We start from the raw sequence: 14,871 nt of genomic DNA, 5'->3' as shown, positions 1-14,871 counted from the left end.
AAAATAGTGAAACAATTACTAGATCTTGATAATAATGTTGTATATATATTGGACAAACATGGTCACTCACCACTTCATGTTGCAACTAGCAATGGTCATGTTAATATTATAAGAAAGATCATTTGAAAATGTCCAGAATCTGTATAACTTCTTGATTTATATGGGTGCAATGCTCTACATGTTGTTATCCTTAGTGGGAAAGGTAATGTCATCAGGTATATGCTGGAAACAGTAGAAACAAAAGGACTCATAAACCAGCCTGATAATGATGGAAATATGCCTTTGCATTTGGCAACAATTGGAAGGAAAATTTGGATAGTTCGATACTTGATATAGGATAAAAGAATGGATCAAAGAAACAAAAGCAAAAATGACCAAACTGTATTTCATATTGATCATTCCATAAGAGAATCATGTCTAACAGTTCCCAAGGTAAGAAGATAATTAACTAGCTTATATTTTTTTATTAGAAAATTAGTACACAATGCATTTTTTTTATCTTGGTTGTCACTTTTAGCTGCTGTTATATGCAAGACTAATTCATGCATACCATATCAAATTTTTGATCATTACTATATTGTAGAAAGCAATCTCAATTATCTGGAGAAAATTAAGCTCCCCACCTACTTGGAACATCAAAAAAGACATTCCTCCAAGCGCAAACCATGAAGCAGAAGATGCCAAAATGTAGTTTTACAAGCAAATGGGATAGATCCTTAAATCATCTTCATTTAAGTACTTAAAAATTTTTTTGATATAAAATATTAAATTATTACTTACAAACCTTTAAAATCAAGAAATTTGTTATAAATATATATTATATAGCTCAAAATTGTTAACTAAATTACAATTCTAATATAATAAAAATCATTTTAATACTTTTATAGTAATAAAATTGAAATAACTATCATTATACTAAATTAAATTGGAAATATAAATTTAAGTTTGAAAAAAATAAATAGAACAAAAATTTTAAATTAAAATTCTAATAAAGAATAAATATTTAATCTTTCTCTATTTTAACTTTTTCTAGAAGTTTTCTTTTAAGTTTTTTGGTTTTAGGTCATCATCTTCATTCATTTTTTATATATTTTTCTTTTTTTTTTAATTTTTTCATATAATTGTTTTCTATCACAATCAAATTGGATTTTGTACTTCTTTTTCTTCTTTATTTTATGCTTTTTCTCAAGCTTTTTCTTTTAACTTTTTTTGTAGTGGATTTTTATCTTCAATTTTATAAATTTGTGAAGTAATTGATCATCATTAAATTCATTTAAACTCTTGCTTTTCATCTATTTGCTATTGAAAATTTAAATTCTTTATTTTGATTTGAAACCATATTGTTATAAAGTTTTTGTTGCTTCAAATAAAGTAAATACATAATGTTTTCTTTTTCATGATCATTTACTTCATATTTTTATTTGTACTTATTTATGTCATATAAATCATTTTGTAGTTTAATTTTATAGTAAAAAAATGCATACTTACATGAATTTTACTAATTAAAAAATATTAATTTATAAACATATTCTAAAAAAAAGATTTTAAGTAATCAAGAACTATTATTATCTCGATATAATTAGCAATGATGTTTATTTATATATTTATAAGGGATATTGACTAAAACTACTTTTAATATCGAAAATTGATTTCTTAAAAAGCCATTAAATATGCATAACTTATTAAAATATGTTATAATAAGGGTTTAAATAACACACTTTACTTAAAGGTATATTTTATCATAATTAAATAGTATTTTTATGTTGTTCTTTAAATATTGAACTACATTTCTCAATTAATTTTGGTTCAATATTTTATTGTTTGTTAAAATAATGAAATATAAGAATTCTAAAGTTAATAGATTTGACATATTTTAGACAAATATCAAAAGATATTATTATATTTTAAAGTTTAACTATATTTTAAATCTTAGACTTCAAAATTGATAATGAATATATTTTTAATATTTGAACTCTTTTTTAATTAAAATAGAGTAATTTTTTTATTCGACGAACACTTAATTATATGTATAGTATAAGTCATATAAAAAATTAATCCTTTAACTGATATTGTTATAAAATTATAATTTATAGAATTTGTACTATTATTAATATTAATAAATCATATATTTTAATTTAAAATATTATATACTTGAGAAAATAACTTATAGGTAATTTTTCTATGGTGTTTTCTAATAAGTTTAGACTCACTATTTGTTTTTTTCATTTTAAAAGTATCTTTAAAGACAATAATTTTTTGTATAGTTGCTATTAGTGTTATAAAGATACCACGTAACAGAACAATTTATTTTTAGTAAAGACATAGCATTAATCTAGTTACAATTAATTTATTATCAAGTAGACGATCGATGACATTCAAATTTAGATAAAGTCATTCCAAATTGTCACTTCAAAAACTTATTTTTTCCAATAAAATTATGTTGTTATAGTAATTGGTACATGAATATTGTTTTAATTATTTATATATGTGTACAATATCCAAAAATATTTGTAATTCAATACTTTAATATTAAGTGGCAATAAATATAATTTTTTAAATGAATCAAATATGTTACATATATTAGAAAAAATATAGCTCTATATCAATATTCAACAAAACAAAAAAAAAATTACTAAGTTAGCAATGATTTACTACTATATATTATCAATAATTTACAACTTAGTTATGTCATTAATTTACTATTAAAATATGAATAATTTATTATTAAGTTATCCATACTTTACTACTAAGCTAAAATTGATTTATTATAAGTTATCATTAATTTATTATTATCACTGACTTATAATTAAATTATAATTTATTTATCATTAAGTTATCAATAAATTACGACTAAGTTAACACTGATTTATTATTGTAAATAATTTATTTGTAAGTTTTGACTTCACTCTTGCTAGTAACCAAAGTTTAATTATTAAAAACTTCAACTATAAAAAAATTATCACCAATTGACGTTTAAGTTATCACTACTTTATAACTATGTTATTAGTGATTTATTATTAAATTATCAATGATTTACTATTAAGTTATGAATGATTTACTTTTAAGTTATTAATAATCTATTATAAAGTTATAACTAATTTTCTATGACGTTATCGATGATTTACTATAACATTATTAATAATTAACTAATTTATTACTAAATTATCATTGATATACAACTAAATTATAAGTGATTTATTAGTATGTTATTAGTAATTTACTACTAAATTCAATGATTTACTACTACATTATTATGCATTTACTAATTACCATTGATCTATTACTAACTTTTTAATAATTAGCTATTAAGTTATCAATTATTTACTATTAGGTTATCAATTGAATTACTACTAAGTTATTTATGATTTACTATTAATTTATCAATGAATTACAATATATGAGATAATTTTCTTTTTATATAATAACATCATTGTTTCATTCAAATTTAGAATTTTTTTACTAAATTTTTTTAATCAATTTGTCATAAAACAAATGTTTTTGTTTCTATAAGTTTGTTTGGAATAAAAAAATGCTAAACTATTAATATTTCAAAATTAATAAGAGATTTAAAAAATAAAATTGTTTATCAAACTGGTTCAAATAGTTATGACTATTTGAGCAATTATTTCTTTCAAATTGTTATGACTTTTTGTTTTATTATAAAACAATAGTTTCTGTTCATACAAGTTTATACATATTAAAATAATACTAATTTATTAATATTTTAATAATTAACAAGTAAAAATTTAAAAAATAAATATGTTTACCATACTAAATCAAATAGTCATGACTATTTGAATAAATATATATTTCAAATCGTTATGACTTTTTGTTTTGTCATTAAAAAATTATTTCAGTTCATATAAGCTTATTTGAAATAAACAATTATATATATTTCAAAAATTAATAATTAAGAGATTTAAAAAATGAATTTTGATCATACAAGTTTAATCGAAATAAAATAATACTAATTTATTAATCTTTCAAAAATTAATAAGAGTTTTAAATAATAAATTTATTTATCGAACCAATTTAAATATTTATGACTATTTGAATAATTGTATACTTTAAATTGTTATAACATTTTATTATGTCATAAAACAATTATTTTTATTCATACAAGTTTATTCGAAATAAAATAGTACTAATACAATAATATTTAGAAAATTAAGAACTAAGATATTTAAAAAATAAATTTGTTTGCCGAACTAATTCCAATAGTTAAGACTATATGAACCATTATCTATTTCAAATCGCTTTTGTTTTGTCATAAAATAATTTTTTCAATTCATACTAGCTTTTTTGGAATAAAATAAATTGAATTTATTAATATTTCAAAAATTTATATGTAAGAGATTCAAAAAATAATTTTGTTTACCTAACTAGTTCAAATAATTATGACTATTTGAATAATTATCTATTTCAAATTGTTATGACTTTTTCTTTTATCATAAAACAAATGTTTTTGTTTATATAAGTTTGTTCAGAATAAAAAAATACTAAACTATTAATATTTTAAAAATTAATAAGAGATTTAAAAAATAAATTTATTTATCAAACCAGTTCAAATAGTTATGATTATTTGAGCAATTATTTCTTTCAAATTGTTATGACTTTTTTGTTTTGTTATAAAATAATAGTTTTTGTTCATACAAGTTTATTCAAATTAAAATAATACTCATTTGTTAATATTTCAATAATTAATAAGTAAAAGATTTAAAAAATAAATATGTTTATCAAACTAGATCAAAAGGTCATAACGATTTAAAATAGATATTTATTCAACAAGTCATGACTATTTGAATAAATATCTATTTTAAATCATTATGACCTTTTGTTTTGTCATTAAAAAATTATTTTAATTCATATAAGCTTATTTGAAATAAAATAATACTAAGTTATTAATATTTCAAAAATTAATAATTAAGAGATTTAAAAAATAAATTTATTTATTGAACAAGTTTAAATAATTGTGAATATTTCAATAATTATCTATTTGAAATCACTATAACCTTTTGTTTTGTCATAAAATAATTTTTTATTCACACAGGCTTATTTCAAATTAAATAAGACAAATTCATTAATATTAAGACAATTAATAAGTAAAAGATTTAGAAAATAAATTTTTTTATCGAACAAGTTCAATTTTATATTTCAAATTGTTATGACTTTTTGTTTTGTCATAAAATAATTGTTTCTATTCATACAAGTTTATTCATATTAAAATAATATTAATTTGTTAATATTTTGACAAATAATAAGTAAAAGATTTAAGAAATAAATATGTTTATGGAATAAGTTTAAATAGTTATGACTATTGGAACAATTATCTAATTAAAGTAAATATAACTTTTTTTTATCATAAAATAATTATTTCAGTTCATAAAAGCTTATTTGAAATAAAATAATAGTACTTTATTAATATTAAAAAAATTGATAAGGTGGAGATTTAAAAAACAAGTCAATTTATCAAATCGGTACAAATAATTATGGCTATTTAAACAATTATGTATTTCAAATCTATAAGACTTTTGTTTTGTCATAAAACAATTGTTTTTCACCATACAAGCCTATTCGAAATAAAATAATACATTATTTATTAATATTTCAAAAATTAATGAGTGAGAGATTTAAAAAAGAAATCTGTTTATCGAACTAGTTTCTGTTTGAATAATTATCTATTTTAATTCTTATAACCTTTTGTTTTGTTATAAAATAATTGTTTCAGTTCATACAAGCTTATTCGAAATAAAATAATATTAATTTAATTATATTCCAAAAATTAATAACTAAGAGATTTAAAAAATAAATTTGTTCGTCAAAATAGTTCAAATAGTTAAGACTATATGAACAATTATCTATCTCAAATCATTATGATTTTTTATTTTATCATAAAATAATTATTTTAGTTCATACATGCTTATTCGAAATAAAATAAAACTAATTTATTAATATTCTAAATTTTAATAAGTGATTTAAAAAGTGAATCTGTTTATCAAAGTAGTTTAAATAATTATGGCAATGTCAATAATTATCTATTTCAAATCATTATTACCTTTTGTTTGGCCATATAATAATTGTATTTGAACATTCAAGCTTATTCGGAATGAAATAATTTTTTCTTATTAATCTTTCAAAAATTAATTAGTAAGATATTTAAAAAATAAATCTTTTTATTGAACTAGTTCAAATAGTTATGACTATTTGAATAATTGTAAACTTTAAATCATTATAACCTTTAGTTCTATCATAAAATAGTTATTTTTATTCATACAAGCTTATTCGAAATAAAATAATAATAATCTAATAATATTTCAAAAATTAACAACTAAGAGAATTAAAAAATAAATTTGTTTGTCGAACTAGTTTAAATATTTATGACTATATGAATAATTATCTATTTCAAATCGTTATGATATTTTGTTTTGTCCTAAAATAAGGTTTTTTTGAATTCATACTAACTTATTCAAAATAAAATAAAATGAATTTATTAATATTTCAAAAATTAATATGTAAGAGATTTAAAAAATAATTCTATTTACCTAACTAGTTCTAATAATTATGATTATTTGAAAAATTATCTATTTCAAATCATTATGACATTTTGTTTTGTCATAAAACAAATGTTTTTGTTCATATAAGTTTGTTCAAAATAAAAAAATTAATCTATTAATATTTCAAAAAATAATAAGAAATTTAAAAAATAAATTTGTTTATCAAATCAGTTCAAATAGTTATGATTATTTAAGCAATTATTTATTTCAAATTATTATGACTTTTTGTTTCGTTATAAAATAATAGTTTCTATTCATACAAGCTTATTCAAATTAAAATAATATTAATTTATTAATATCTTGACAATTAATAAGTAAAAAATTTTAAAAATAAATATATTTACTGAACTAGATCAAATAGCCATGACTATTTAAATAAATATTTATTTCAAATTATTATGACCTTTTGTTATGTCATAAAAAAATTATTTCAGTTTATATAAGCTTATTCAAAATAAAATAATATTAAGTTATTAAGATTTATTTTTTAAATCTATTTACCTAGCGAGTTTAAATGTTATGATTATTTGAACAAGTATTTATTATAAATCGTTATGTTATTTTGTTTTGTCGTAAAACAATTGTTTATATTCATACAATTTTATTCACAATAAAATAATACTAATTTATTAATATTCTAAAAATTAATAAATTGGAGATTTGAAAAATAACTCTATTTATCGAACAAGTTCAAATAGTCATGTTCATGTGAACTATTATCTATTTTAAATCATTATGATATTTTGTTTTGTCATAAAATAATTGTTTTTATTCATACAAAATTATTCAAAATAAAATAATATTAATTTATTAATATTTTAAAAATTAATAAGAGATTTAAAAACTAAATTATTTACCAAACTAGTTCAAATAGTTATGACTATTTGAACAATTATCTATCTCAAAGCATTATGATATTTGTTTTGTCATAAAGCAATTGTTTCAGTGCATATAAGTTTATTTAGAGTAAAATATTACAAAACTAATAATGTTATAAAAATTAATAAGTAAGACATTTAAAAAATAAATATGTTTGCCATACCAGTTCAAATAGTTAAGATTATTAGAACAATTATCTATTTTAAATCGTTTTGACAATTTGTTTAGTCATAAAATAATTGTTTCAGTTCATACATGCTTATTCGAAATAAAATAATACTATTTTATTAACATTCAAAAAATTAATTAGCAAAAAATTTTAAAAATTAAATATGTTTACCGAACAAATTCAAAAAGTTATGACTATTTAAACAATTATATATTTAAAATTGTTATGACCTTTTGTTTATAAAACAATTGTTTCAGTTCACAAAAGCTTATCCAAAATAAAATAATATTATTTTATTAATATTTCAAAAATTGAGAAGTTGGAGATTTAAAAAATAAATCAATTTCTAGAATCAGTTAAAATAATTATGGCCATTTAAACAATTATCTATTTTAAATCATTATGAAGTTTTGTTTTATCATAAAACAATTGTTTTTCATCATACAAGCCTATTTAGAATAAAATAATACTAATTTATTAATATTTCAAAAATTAATAAGTAGGAGATTTAAAAAATAAATATGCTTACCAAACTGGTTCAACTAGTTATGATTATTTGAACAATTATATATTTCAAATCATTATGATCTTTTGTTTTGTCATAGAACAATTATTTATTTTCATACAAGCTTATTCAGAATAAAAAATACTAATATAATAATATTATGAAAATTAATAACTAAAAGATTTAAAAAATAAATTTGTTTGTTGAACAAATTTAAATAGTTAAAGCTATATGAATAATTATTTATTTCAAATCATTATGACCTTTTGTTTTATCGTAAAACGAATGTTTTCGTTCATATAATCTAGTTTAGAATAAAATAATATTAATTTATTAATATTTTAATTAATATGAGATTTAAAAAATAAATCTATTTACCGAATTAGTTTAATTAGTTATAACAATTTAAAATTTATTTATTTCAAATCATTATGACCATTTATTTTGTCTTAAAATAATTGTTTCTATTGATAAAGTCTTATTTGAAATAAAGTAATGCTAATTATTAATATTCTAAAAATTAATATGTAACGGATTTAAAAAATGAATATGTTAGCTTGTCCAATATAAATAGTTATAATTGTTTGTACAATTATCTATTTTTAAGCATTGTGACCTTATATTTTGTTACAAAATAATTGTTTCTATTCATACAAGCTAATTTAGAATAACATAATTCTAATTTATTATTTTAAAAATTAATAAGAGATTTAAAAACTAAATCTATTTATCGAATAAGTTTAATTAGTTATGACTATTTGAATAATTAGTTATTTCAAATTGCTATAACTTTTTTGTTTTGTCATAAAATAATTTTTTTTTTGCTTATATAAGCTTATTTCATTAAAATAATACAAATTTATTAATATTCAAACAATTATAAGTAAAAGATTTAAAAAATAATCTGTTTACTGAATAAGTTCAAATAGTTATAACTATTTGAACAATTATTTATTTCAAATTATTATGACTTTTTGTTTTGTCATAAAATAATTATTTTTGTTCATACAAGTTTATTTAGATTAAAATAATATTAATTTATTAATATTTTGACAATTAATAAGTAAAAGATTTTAAAAATAAATATATTTATTGAACAAGTTTAAATAGTTATATTTGAATAATTATCTATTTCAAAATGTTATGACCTTTTGTTTCATCATGAAATAATTGTATAAGTTCATATAGGCTTTTTCGAAATAAAATAATATTAATTTATTCAAAATGAATCTATTTACCAAACAAGTTCATATAATTATTACTATTTGAACAATTATCTATTTCAAATTGTTATGATATTTTGTTTTATCATAAAATAATTATTTCTGTTAATACAAGTTTATTATAAATGAAATAATATAAATTTATTAACATTCCAAAAATTAATAAGTAAATAATTAAAAAATAAATCTATTTTTTGAACATGTTCAAATTGTTATAACCTTTTGTTTTCTCATAAACCAATTGTTTCTATTTAGACAAGCATATTCGAAATAAAATAATACTAATTTATTAATATTCTAAAAATTAATATGTAGAAGATTTAAAACATAAATTTATTTACCGAACAAGTTCAAATAGTCATGTCTATTTGAACAATTATCTATTTCATATCATTATGACCTTTTGTTTTGTCATAAAATAATTATTTCTATTTAGTTGATAAAAACTTATCTAAAATAAAATAATATACTTTATTAATATTTCAAAAATTAATAAGCAAAAGATTTAAAAACTAAAGTTGTTTTCCAAACCAATTCAAATAGTTATGACTATTTGAACAAATATCAATATCAAATCATTATGATCTTTATTTTCTCATAAAATAATTGTTTCTGATCATACAAGCTTATTTAGGTAAAAATAAAACTAATTTAATAATATTTTAAAAATTAATAAGAGATTCAAAAAATAGTTGCGATTATAACTAATTAATCTAATTTAGATTAATTATAATAATAATAATAACAATATATCAATTTATAAAATTAATAATTATTGTTATATAGAGATTATAATACCTATAATTATTAATTATTATAAAATTAGTTACTATTTAAATTATTAATATTATAATCTCTATATTAACTAATAATTATACTATAATTATTATTATTACATTATAATTCAAAATAGTAATTATTATAAGATATTAGTAATTAATTTAGTAATAATTATAAACAATTATTAATTTTATATTATTAATTATTAATAATATATTATATACTTATTAATATTATTATGCTATTACTGATTGCAATTGTTTTAAATAATTTATTAATTATTAAATCTATTTAATAGATTGTATATTTATATAATATATTATTTTTTTGGTTTCCTGATTAAAAATAGGTAATAGCTATGTCAATATTATATCTATTAATTAAAATATTTAATAATTATCTATTAAATATTTTGTTACTAAATTTATTGTTTAATTTTTACTATTTAAGTAATTGATTTAAAAATTAAATATGTTTATTTATTAATTGATTAAATAAATAGCTATTTGAATAATTTAATTATTTTGATTTGTCATAAAATAATTATTTTAGTTAATACAAGCCTAGATGAAATAAAATAATACTAGTTTATTAATTTTTTGAAATTAATAAGTAAGAAATTTTAAAAAATAAATATGTTTAGTGAATCAGTTAATATTTTAAATCATTATGACCTTTTGTATTGTCATAAAATAATTGTTTTTGATCATACAAGCTTATTTGAAATAAAATTATACTAATTTATTAATATTTCAAAAATTAATAAGAGATTTAAAAAATAAATCTGTTTACCGAACCGGTTTAAATAGTTATGACTATTCGAATAATTATCAATATTAAATCATTAAGATCTTTGTTTTATCATAAAACAATTATCTCTAATAATAGAAGCTTATTCGGTTAAAAACAATACTAATTATACTATTTATATCCTAATTTGAATAATAATTATTATAATATGAATAATATTAATATTTAAATTAATATATATAAAAATCTTCCAAATTATCGTTAATAAATTTATTATATTAAATGTTATTGATATAATTATTACTTTAAATAATAACTATTAATAACATAATTATTAATTATAATTATTAAAATTTAATGTTTAAAATAAATAATTAATATTTAATAATAATTTAAAATATTAATTAAATGATTATCTTATTTAATAATGATAAGCTTTATTATTAATATTATTCAAATTATACTATAATATCGATAATATTAATCGATAAGAATAAACTATTTAATAAGTACTAATTGATATTACTACTTTATTAATAATATTAACAAATCTTTAAATGTTCATTTAAATATTAGTTATTAATAAAATAATACATTTAATATTAAAACTAATTTATTAATACTTCAAAAATTATAAGAGATTTAGAAACTAATTTTATTTACCGAACCAGTTGAAATAATTATAATTATTTGAACAATTATTTATTTCAAATCATTATTACTTTTTGTTTTGTCATAAAACAATTGTTTTTGTTAAGATAAGTTTGTTCAAAATAAAATAATACTAATTTATTAATATTTAGAAAATTAATTAGTAAGAGATTTAAAAAGTAAATAAATAATTAGTCTATTATTATTTTAAATTGATAAACAATTAATTTCCAATTATATATTATATTTATATTATAATTGGAATTTGTAATAAATAGTTATTATAATAATTAATACAATAATATTGTATTATTTTTTAAAAATTATATAATTAAATATAATTTATATGTTAATAAGTTTTAATTATAAAATATTAAATAATATATATTATATTTTATTATAATTCTTATATTTTGACTTAATTAAACATTATTAAATTTTAAGCTTATCATAAAACAAATATTTATAATTAATAATTATAATTAATTATTTTAATTAATTTTCATGTAATTAATTAGATTAATATTATTTTATTTGATATTTATATTAATTATAGTTTTATTATTTCAAATAATATAATTGATAAGAACAATTATCAATATTGTTTAATATTAATACTAATTTAATATTGATATTAATATTAAGCTTTTTATTAATTGATAACGATTTGAACAATTAAATATTTTAATAATTATTATAAATCCTTACAATTAATAAGGATTATTGTATTAAATTATTAAAAGTATGAACTTTTATTATGATAAATAAAATAAATAAATAAATTATTAATCAATAATTCATATTAAATCTAAGGGGTTATGATTTTAATAAATATTTAATTAGATTATATTAATTTATAATAAAATATTTAACAATTAAATTTATATATAATTATCTGAATATTGATTTTAATTTAGATATTTTAATTATTGATTTTTATTAATTAATAGATATCTAAAAAGATTTATTTTTTAGATCTATTATTAATTATTAATTATAATTTCAATAAAATAATAATATTCCCCATACTAAATTATTATTTTTTAAATCTCTTAGTTATTCATTTTTAGAATATTGCTAAATTAGTATTATTTTATTTCGAATAAGCTTGTATGAATAGAAACAATTATTTTATGATAGAACAAAAGGTTGTAACAATTTGAAATAGAAAACTGTTCAAATAGTCATAACTATTTGAATTAGTTTCAATAAACTAATTTATTTTTTTAAATCTCTTATTAATTCTTCAAATATTAATAAATTGGTATTATTTTATTTCAAATAAGCTTGTATGTTGAAAAACAATTATTTTATGACAAAACAAAAGATAATAATAATTTAAAATATATAGTTGTTTAAATGGCTATAATTATTTAAGCTAATTGGGTAACTTAATTTATTCTTTTAAATTAGTTACTTTTTAATTTTTGAAATATTACTAAAGTAGTATTATTTTATATCGAAAAACTTTTATGAACTAAAACAATTGTTTTATGACAAAACAAATGGTCATAATTATTTTAAATAAATAATTGTTCAAATAGCCATAATTATTTGAACTTATTCAGTAAACATATTTAAAAGGTATAGGTAATACGTAAAAATTTAAAAAATAAACTAATTTAACTAAAATACGAGTTTAATATAAGTAAGAGATTTAATATTTTAATTGTTAAATTTATTAATTAATTTATGAAAATAGCTTATAAAACAATTGATTAATATTTTGTTATTAAAATATTGACATAACTATATTTATTGTTAAATATTAATAATAATAAATTATTAATATTTTCTAAATTAATAAGTAAAAAAATTAAAAAATATATGTTCATCGAATCAATAATCTAATTATATTATATAAATAATATTTATTTATAATTACTATAAATAAAATAATAATTATATTTATAAATAATTAAAATTAAATATAATTAAATTATATTTTATTCATAGGTCAATTATTAAATATAGTTTATAATATATGTAATTTAATAACTATTATATGATATATAATTACTTATATAATAATATTATTATATTATTATAAATTGATTATTATTTTATTATAACAATTATTTTAATTATATAAATAAATTAGATTTAATATTTAAAATTAATATATATTATAGTATTAAATATAACTAGTAAGAATATATTTAATAATAATTATTAAAATATTTGTTAAATATTTTGAAAATTAATAAATATAATTATTTATTTATTAGTTATATTAAATTAAAATCAATAATTCATATTAATATCTTTATCTTATTATCATACAAGCTTAATCATAATATAATTTTTGTAATAATTATGGTTTAATTAATAAAATATATAATTATTATCCAATAATTGGGTTTAATAAATAAGCATATTAAACAAATAATTTTCTTAATAAAATTATAATATATTAAATAGTAATGATTAGTTTTAATAAGTTAATTAATTTAAATATTAATTAGAACAATTAATTATTACTATATTATATAAGAATAATAATTTTAATAAAAATATTATAATTATTAAAATTATCAATAATAATTTATTAATTTAACAAAATAGCTTTATTTTCTAAAATTTTACTTGTTAATTTTTGGAATATTAATAAATTTATATTATTTTATTCCAAATATGCTTGCATCAACATAACCAATTATTTTATGACAAAACAAATTTTCATAATGTTTTGAAATAGATAATTGTTTAGATAATCATAACTATTTCAACTTGATCGATAAGAAATAGTTGTTTTGCAGCAAAATAAAATGTCATAACAATTTGAAATAGATAATATTGCAAATGGATATGACTATTTAAACTAATTAATTTTTAGAATGTTAACATATTAGTATTATTTTATTCCAAATAAACTTGTATGAATAGAAACAATTGTTTTATAACAAAACAAAAGATCATAATGATTTGAAATATTTATAATATATATTGTTATTTTATATATCAATAGATGAGGCTTGCACTAAATATTATATTATAATACAATAAAATAATAATTAAGTAATAACTTAATATTAAATTGGATAATTTATAATAAGCTTTTATTATTTATAATAAAATTTATTATAATAAATAGTTTACTTATACTTAAAGAATTATTTATTTATAAATAATTAAGACTACTTAATTATAATAAATAGTTATAATATATATTTATAAGTAACATTATAACATATAAATATTAGTTATTTAGATTTATAATTATATGAATAAATTATAAATTATAAACTATAATATATTATAAATATATTTTTTCTATAAATAAGTTTATCTAATATTTAATCATATAATTATAATATTACTATAATTTAATATAACTATAATATATAATTATATTAATAA

This window comes from Durio zibethinus, chromosome 24 (genome assembly GCF_047325235.1).
Source record: "Durio zibethinus cultivar Kanyao isolate XHJ-2024 chromosome 24, ASM4732523v1, whole genome shotgun sequence".
In the NCBI taxonomy this organism is placed as follows: Eukaryota; Viridiplantae; Streptophyta; class Magnoliopsida; order Malvales; family Malvaceae; genus Durio; species Durio zibethinus.
Note: the sequence above shows the minus strand (reverse complement) of the source record.